The sequence below is a fragment of the Hemibagrus wyckioides genome, linkage group LG27 (genome assembly GCF_019097595.1).
Source record: "Hemibagrus wyckioides isolate EC202008001 linkage group LG27, SWU_Hwy_1.0, whole genome shotgun sequence".
Lineage (NCBI taxonomy): Eukaryota > Metazoa > Chordata > Actinopteri > Siluriformes > Bagridae > Hemibagrus > Hemibagrus wyckioides.
In genome coordinates, this window is record NC_080736.1 from 930,185 (window position 1) to 940,000 (window position 9,816).

Consider the following 9,816-nt stretch of genomic DNA (forward strand, 5'->3'; position numbering starts at 1 on the left):
CACATGACAAAACTGGATCCATGTCAGGAGTCGGGGGCATCAACTGTCTCTCTCTCTCTCTCTCTCTCTCTCTCTCTCTTTCTTTCTCTCTCTCTCTCTCTCTCTCTCTCTTTGCATCATATAAAATCAGTGATGAAATCTTCCAGTAACATCAGGATGTGGAATGAAAATGAAATTGGAAGATGATGTAAAATAGAGAAGTTTTAAAACTGTTCAGGTTTAAATTAGTTATCAGGGAAGAGAGAGAGAGAGAGAGAGAGAGAGACTGAAAGAGAGAGAGACTACTGACGTCTCACTGTGGGATTTGGAGTTAGATGATATACTAATAGGATTATTTAAAATAATATATAAGAGTTTTGTCTTTAACAACGATTATAGTCTTTATTTTATGTATTTATTTGTAAAGAAGAAAGGAGCAGAATAAGTGAAGCACAGCATCAAGTCCCTTTAACTCAAAATTTACCAGAGAAGTAAAAAAAAAAGTTTGTCCAAAAATAAACCGTACCTGTCGGCGTTCCCGAGCCGCTCTCCTCAGATCTCGGGCTGGACCGCTCGTGTTATCACTACTGATTAATGCGCATTTAGTGCTGAAGTGTAAAATCACCCCAACTCCCGGTGTCAGGTCATCACTGTATGCATAATTAATAACAACCGCTGAATTTATTTATCTACAGAAAAAAAAGACTAAACTGGACTTTATTTTACCGGTCAGACTGAATGTAAGAGTTAAGGCTTTGGAGAAAAAAAGGTTCAAATAAATTATATATTGTGTTCAGAACATCCTGTGGAGAAACCCGCTGGTGCTCATGAACAATATACATCTCTTTATTTCACTCTGAAATATTTTCTTAACCTTTATCCTCTTTTAAGATACCATAGAGAAATATGCAAATGAGGAAATGCCTCAATTTCCTCCTGCTTACATTGCTAATGTAGATACACTATATTGCCAAAAGTATTGGGACACCCCTCCAGATCATTGAGTTGTTTTTCAGGGGTTGGGCTCCGCCCCTTAGTTCCAGTGAAAGGAACTCTTAATGCTTCAGCTTCATACCAAGACATTTTGGACAATTTCATGCTCTTTGTGGGAACAGTTTGGGGATGACCCCTTCCTGTTCCAACATGACTGTACACCAGTGACCAAAACAAGGTCCATAAAGACATGGATGAGTGAGTTTGGTGTGGAGGAACTTGACTGTCCTGCACAGAGTCCTGACCTCAACCCCATAGAACACCTTTGGGATGAATTAGAGCGGAGACTGTGAGCCAGACCTTCTCGTCCAACATCAGTGCCTGACCTCACAAATGTGCTTCTAGAGGAATGGTCAAAAATTCCCATAAACACACTCCTAAACCTTGTGGAAAGCCTTCCCAGAAGAGTTGAAGCTGTTATAGCTGTAAAGGGCGGGACAACTCCATATTACATTCATGTGCATGTAATAGAAGACGTCCCAAAACTTTTGGCAATACAGTGTATGTGAGTCACCGATTCGTTTAACAGCAGCAGAACCAGTGTGAATATCGCGTTACCATGGCAAACACCATCCGTTTATCTCTCCGTTAGCTCCGCCCTCCAGGTTTGATTCATACGACAGATGAACTGAACAGCATTTTGAAGTGATAGCACACACACCCTGACAGAACTCTGAGGTGTTTCAGCGTTATTTAGTCTTTAGTGTTTGTCTTTGTTTTTTTTTTTCCTCAATGAAGATAAGAACTTATGCACTTGTTTATTTGATGGATGAGTGTGAGAAGCGAGTGAGACAGGTCACCTTCCTTCAAGGAGATTTTTGATGATGGTTTCCATCTATAGCTTAAGCAGATTAATTAATTCCTGGGTGTTAGCTTTAGCTTCTAGCCTTTGTTGCTTCATTTCTCATGCATATTATTAAGGCTAACGCTAGTGACACTTGCCAATAATGTATAGTGGAAAAAAAACAGAAAACACTTAGCTGATTAATCTTCCATAGTGCACACAATTTAAACAAGTTCCTGGCTGTTAGCATTAGCTATTAAATACAGTCTAACACTGTGATTCAGTAACACCGCAGTTAGAAAAGACTCCAGAGGTTCAATGCTAACATGTTACACACACACACACACACACACACACGAGGATAAAGCTAAAGCTTCATCAAATACAAAGCTGATAGAAACTTTTCCTGAGGGGCAAAATGTGACGCTTATGCTTACCTGGTAGTTACACCAGCTAGAACGACTGTTCCACACACACACACACACACACACACACACACACACACACATGCTAAATGAATTTCTTGATGTGAAAATGAAAAATCTGACACATTTTATTATGATGAAGTGAAATGCTGCTAAAAATGAAACCTGAGGTAAAATTGTGATGCTAATGGTTAGCATACTTTTCATATTTGCCTGTCTGGGGATTAGCATTTTCATTTAGCATATTTCCTCCATTATTTTGAAGATTATCGCTAGTCAAGGTGCAATGACACTGGAAATGTTTCCTGAGAGAAAAAGTATGACGATAATACTTAGCATAATTCCATCATCAGTGTGTGTGTGTGACGAACAAATGCATGCACACACACGCACACACACACAACACACACACACAACACACACACACACACTTTCTAGCTATCAGCCTTTTTTTCTTTGGTTAAATTATGGTTAAGGCTAGGCTAGAGGTCATCATTTAGAAATAATAGAGCAGCTAACAATTCTGCAAGTTTTAACAATAAAGAAAAAAAAAAGTAAGATGAGAACTCTTAGCACTCTTTAAATCATGGCCTGTCAGGTGTGTGTGTGTGTGTGTGTGTGTGTGTGTGTGACAAACTCAGACAGAGTTTGTCACACACACACACTTGCATGTTCACATTAAATGACTCACTGGGAGTTAGCAGTAGCCATAATGATTAAGGCTAGACTTAGTGATGGAGGAATAAGGAGCTGCTGGAAATGTATCCCGAGGGAAAAAAGTCTGACGCTAATGCTAATAGACCTTTCTTCATGGCCTGTCAGGAGTGTGAATACACTCACACACTCGCATTAAATGAGGTCCTGGGTGTTAGCATTAGTGTTTAGTCCTTTTGCTGCTAGTGATAGAGGAAAAATGGACCTACTAAAAAAAATTATTCCTGAGGGAAAAGTGTGACGCTAATGCTTAGCATAATTTCCATCATAGCCAGTCTGCACTGTGAGTGTGGCAAACAAAAACAAAATACACTTACAGTCTTATTTCATTAATTCTTGAATGTGTGCTTTAGCATTTAGCATGTTTTTAAGTCTATTATGGTAAAGACTATAAGTAGGAAAGCAACAGTAAAAAAATTATTAAGAACACTACCAGAGTGAAGAATATCTAGCTAATGCACTAGCATGCTTTGATAGCTTGTTTGTAGTGTAATAAACCCTACACACACACACACACACACACACACACACACACACACACATACATGGCTTAAATAAATTGGTATTATGATTAATGGTAGCGCTACTGAAAGAGCACAAAATGTAGCTGCTAAAAATAATGCTTGATGATAAGGTTTAATGCTAACAGCTAGCATACTTTCTCTCTTAAAGAGCACACAAGACGCAATAAACAAGACACTTAGACCGTTTCCTGAGGTGATGCTAACATTTCTTTCTGTGTTGCTTTAGGAATAATGGAGTCTGCTGAAGTTTTTCCTGAGGTATAAGTGTGCATGCTAATGTCTAGCATCACGGCAAGGAGCGTGACAAAACACAGACAGAGAACACTCTGTCACAGTGATACACTGACGATAAATAAGTTAGTGAGTGTTTGAATTAGCCTGTAGCTCTGCATCTGTACTGCAGTTTTATTAACACGTAGCGAGTGATGGATCTGAGAGACGGGAAAAGTGCAATGCTAACGTTTCTCCGTCATGTGAATGTGACAAACACACACACAATACACTGACGCACACATACATCAGCAGCTAGACTCAGTCCAGAGAAACACAACGTCTTCCCCGAATGATTTACAGATTTACGATGATGATGTCATCAGGACTGAAGATTTCACCGCTTTACACACTTCACACAAAATACTGAAAAGTTCCAAATACACAAGTGTTCAATACAGTGAACTCTATAAAATACTGATATATACCAAATACACAACACTGCAGAAACACACACACAGTACACGGATACACACACACACAACACACTGATATACACACATACACACACTGATACACACACAACACACTAACACACACCACACTTCAGAAATACACAAAACACTGATACACACCACACACAACACTCTGAAACATACACAACACACTGATACACACACTGACACACACCATACACTGACACATACACAACACACTGATACACACAACACTCTGAAACACACAACACACTGATACACACACTGACACACACCATACACTGACACACACAACACACTGATACACACACTGACACACACACAACACACTGATACACACCACACACACACACACACAACACACTGACATACACAATACACTGATACACACACACTGACACATACACAACACACTGACACACACAACACACTGATACACACACACAACACACTGATACACACCACACACACAACACACTAACATACACAATACAGTGATACACACACATACACACTGACACACACCATACACTGACACATACACAACACACTGATACACACACTGACACACACAACACTAAAACACACACTGACACATACACAACAGACTGACACACACAACACACTGATATACACACAACACACTGACACACACATACAACACTTCAGAAACACACACCATACACTGACACACACTCACCACCAGCTAGTGATGATATTTCAATGACACACACACACACACACACAGATCAGCAGCTAGTGATGATATTCCTGGGCTCAGTCAGTCGATAGAAACACAGTGTCTGCTGTGAATAATTGCGAGCGTCTGGGGTTTGATGGTGAGTGATGCATCACGCTCCCATGGGGTTTATAATATATATTTATTTCTATTTATATTTATTTAGCGTTCTAATCCAATTGGCATTGATTAGATTTGGAAATGAAGTACAAGGCAATGACTGAGACGCCTAATGTTCCTGTGATGATGTGGGAAGAACAAACAAACAGAGGATTTCTCAAGCCGTGGGATCGATAGGCGAGCCGAGACGGAGAGACGCGTCGTATTTCATCACATTCACACCTCTTATTTTTCATTTATTTAAAGGTGGTGCAGGGAGAGGGGTTATTTACAACCGTGTCAGGTTACAAAAAAATAAATGAAGTAATAAATAAACCAAAAGTCTAAAGGAAAGATGAAATAGATGAAATGATTCGTGATGGACGAAGGAATAAAAAGTGATGTAAAGCTCTTCACTCTGCTGTAAATTTATCTGATGCTTTAATATAACGCTAAAGAGATATAAACCTCCGTCTGTTTTAAACACCTCCACACGTTCCTCTCTCACAGAGCAGCTCCACCAGACCTTCAGGAAACATCTGGCTCTGGTGGATCTGCTGAAGGGCTTCAGAAAACCACAACTGCTCTGAGGTGAGTGTTCGAGTTTTATTTTTTATTCTGAAAAATAATGGAATACTGAAGTGTAGGAAATACTGAAACATGCAAAATACTGAACTTTCTTAAATATTTAAAGGTACAGAATACTGAAATGAATGAAATACTGATATCTACTGAAAGATGGAGTGGAGAAACTACTGAACTGTGTAGTAAAAAACTCAGTGGAAGTACTGAAGAGGTAGAAATATCTACATCTTCAAAATACTGAACTGTAGAAAACACTGAAGTGTTGAAAATACCGAACTTTCTTCAATATTTAAATGTACAGAACACCAAAATGAACTAAATAATTAAATATACTGAAAGACAACTACTGAAACTAATCTCAGTGGAAGTACTGAAGAGGTAGAAATACTTACATGTTCAAAATACTGAAGTGTAGAAAATACTGAAGTGTACAGAATCTCCTTCCACACACAGCAGAGTTACGTCTCTGTGTTTCTCTTGTGTTTGGATTAAAGTGGTATAATTGTGTCTTATGAACACTACACAACACTGCAGATATCACCCCATACTCTACACTGTATTCTACACCAAACTCTACACTGTATTCTACACCAAACTCTACACTGTACTCTACACCAAACTCTACACTGTACTCTACACTGTACTCTACACCAAACTCTACACTGTACTCTACACCAAACTCTACACCATACACTACACCATACTCTCGACTGTACTCTACACCAAACTCTACACCATACACTACATCATACTCTCGACTGTACTCTACACCAAACTCTACACCATACTCTACACCATACTCTACACCAAACTCTACACCTTACACTACACCAAACTCTACACCATACACTACACTAAACTCTACACCATACTCTACACTAAACTCTACACCATACACTACATCATACTCTACACTAAACTTTACACCATACACTACATCATACTCTACACTGTACACTACATCATACTCTACACTGTACCCTACACTATACACTACATCATACTCTACACTAAACTCTACACTATACACTACATCATACTCTACACTAAACTCTACACCATACACTACATCATACTCTACACTAAACTCTACACCATACACTACACCATACTCTATACTAAACTCTACACCATACACAACATCATACTCTACACCATACACTACATCATACTCTACACTAAACTCTACACCATACACTACATCATACTCTACACTAAACTTTACACCATACACTACATCATACTCTACACTGTACCCTACACTATACACTACATCATACTCTACACTGTACCCTACACTATACACTACATCATACTCTACACTGTACCCTACACTATACACTACATCATACTCTACACTAAACTCTACACTATACACTACATCATACTCTACACTAAACTCTACACCATACACTACATCATACTCTACACTAAACTCTACACCATACACTACACCATACTCTATACTAAACTCTACACCATACACAACATCATACTCTACACCATACACTACATCATACTCTACACTAAACTCTACACCATACACTACATCATACTCTACACTAAACTCTACACCATACACTACACCATACTCTATACTAAACTCTACACCATACACAACATCATACTCTACACCATACACTACATCATACTCTACACTAAACTCTACACCATACACTACATCATACTCTACACTAAACTTTACACCATACACTACATCATACTCTACACTGTACCCTACACTATACACTACATCATACTCTACACTGTACCCTACACTATACACTACATCATACTCTACACTGTACCCTACACTATACACTACATCATACTCTACACTAAACTCTACACTATACACTACATCATACTCTACACTAAACTCTACACCATACACTACATCATACTCTACACTAAACTCTACACCATACACTACACCATACTCTATACTAAACTCTACACCATACACAACATCATACTCTACACCATACACTACATCATACTCTACACTAAACTCTACACCATACACTACATCATACTCTACACTAAACTCTACACTATACACTACATCATACTCTACACTAAACTCTACACCATACACTACATCATACTCTACACTAAACTCTACACCATACACTACACCATACTCTATACTAAACGCTACACCATACACGACATCATACTCTACACCATACACTACATCATACTCTACACTAAACTCTACACCATACACTACACCATACTCTACACTAAACTCTACACCATACACTACACCATACTCTACACTAAACTCTACACCATACACTACATCATACTCTACACTGTACCCTACACCATACTCTACACTAAACTCTACACCATACACTACACCATACTCTACACTAAACTCTACACCATACACAACATCATACTCTACACCATACACTACACCATACTCTACACTAAACTCTACACCATACACAACGTCATACTCTACACCATACACTACACCATACTCTACACTAAACTCTACACCATACACAACATCATACTCTACACTGTACCCTACACTATACACTACATCATACTCTACACCAAACTCTACACCATACTCTACACCGTACTCTACACTGTCTTTCTAGTGAAACACTCCTGTAAAGGAGTTTTGAAAAATGAAGGTTTCAGACAGAACCGTTTCAGTGTTGAGTCAAACATTTGTCACGAAAAAGATCTGGGAAACTTATCTATTTCCCAAACGTGAAAAAGTTTCATAACACGCTGGGGTTGTTTTTTCCATCATGATTTGGGGATTTGGAAGTTTTTCGCTGAGGCCGTGGCAGAGGACAGAGAGGATGAGTGATATCCGAGCCTGCAGCACTCTGAGACGTGACCCTGTGACCCTGGGCTTATGGACTGGAGGCTGGGTCAGTGCTGTTATCCTGAACCTGCTGTTTAATCTTATTTATCTCACACTGGGACTCAGACATTTATAAAGCTCCTAATGCATTTAGAGAAACTGTTTTCTACAGGAAACAAAATGGCAGACACCAGTTTAATGCAGATAATATTTAATTAACTTCATGTAATAATAAGCATTGTATTATTATTATTATTATTATTATTATTACACATTTCATAGGTTTTCTTTTTCACAGGAACAAAAATGGTGGATCATGGATATGGATTTCTGGATTATTAAAAAACAACAAAAAAACAAACATGACCGCCATTAGCCAATCAGCTTTCAGACGGTGTTTCCCTGTGTTTCAGCTTCTGGAGAGGAGTAACTTCATCCAGCATTGCTTTAGTGTTCTGTGGAATGTGACAGGAACCTGGAAAACAGGGCTGCATCACACAACTTTCTTTCTTAATCTCGTCAGTCCCACATTTTTAACACTTTGCTTTCTCTGTTGCATTTTAGATGGTTGTAATCTTCTCCATAGAATTATAATGCTTTAATAAACAGACAGTATATTTAAGTAAGTAATTATTTGGATTAAAAAAATAGTTGCATAAACCTCTACAGTACTGAATACTAAACTCTGTGAATACTGAACACTGTGTCATGAAGGAATATTAATTCTACAAAATATATCTATATTTTTCTTAGCGTTTGTCCTGTGCAATGGAAGGGTCCGCTGTTTTTGGTGGATCATTTGATCCGCATGATTTGGCACAGGTTTTATGCCTGATGCCCTTCCTGTCGCAACCCTCCCATTTTTATCCAAGCTTGGGACCAGCACCAAGAGTTAATTCTTCAGTGGCTGGGGTGGCGCACTGCCTGGGAATCGAACCTGGGCCACAGCAATGAGAACGCGGGATCCTGCCACTGGACCACCAGGAGGCCAATTCTATAAAATATTAAAATGTAAAAATTACAAAACACAATAACAGATCTTGTAACACAAGGATGATTCAGACAGAGTGGAAAAGGTAGGTATAGCGTGTGAATGGAATTCTTCCCTCTGATTGGACGAGACATGGGTCACTCAGGAAGTCCAGCAGTAGCTGCAGCAGTAGAAAGTGGATTGGTGTGTGTATGAACACAGCTCTGCTCTTATAGCGCTCCTTACATCCTTTAATCTGGAATAGTTTGGTCTTCAGAACATTCCTGCATTCTTCAGGTGTGTTTTTAGAGATAAACTAATCTTTACTCCATGATACACTATCAGTATATCCAACATCACACTGACCATATGAACGTCCTTCCTCACAGTAGAGCTGAATGAACTCCATTTTCTTATAAAGATAAATATATATGTTTGTTATTTTCTTTAAAAGATTTAAAGTT

General features: G+C 38.7%; 1 long non-coding RNA gene across 1 annotated transcript; it reads left to right on the forward strand.

Annotated features, from left to right (window-relative positions):
* The first annotated feature begins 5,448 nt into the window (after positions 1-5,448).
* LOC131347903 (uncharacterized) lies at positions 5,449-9,426 on the forward strand. Its single transcript, XR_009203849.1, has 3 exons — positions 5,449-5,555; positions 8,344-8,449; positions 8,681-9,426. It is a non-coding gene; the product is annotated as an uncharacterized LOC131347903 (long non-coding RNA).
* Positions 9,427-9,816: the final 390 nt, after the last annotated feature.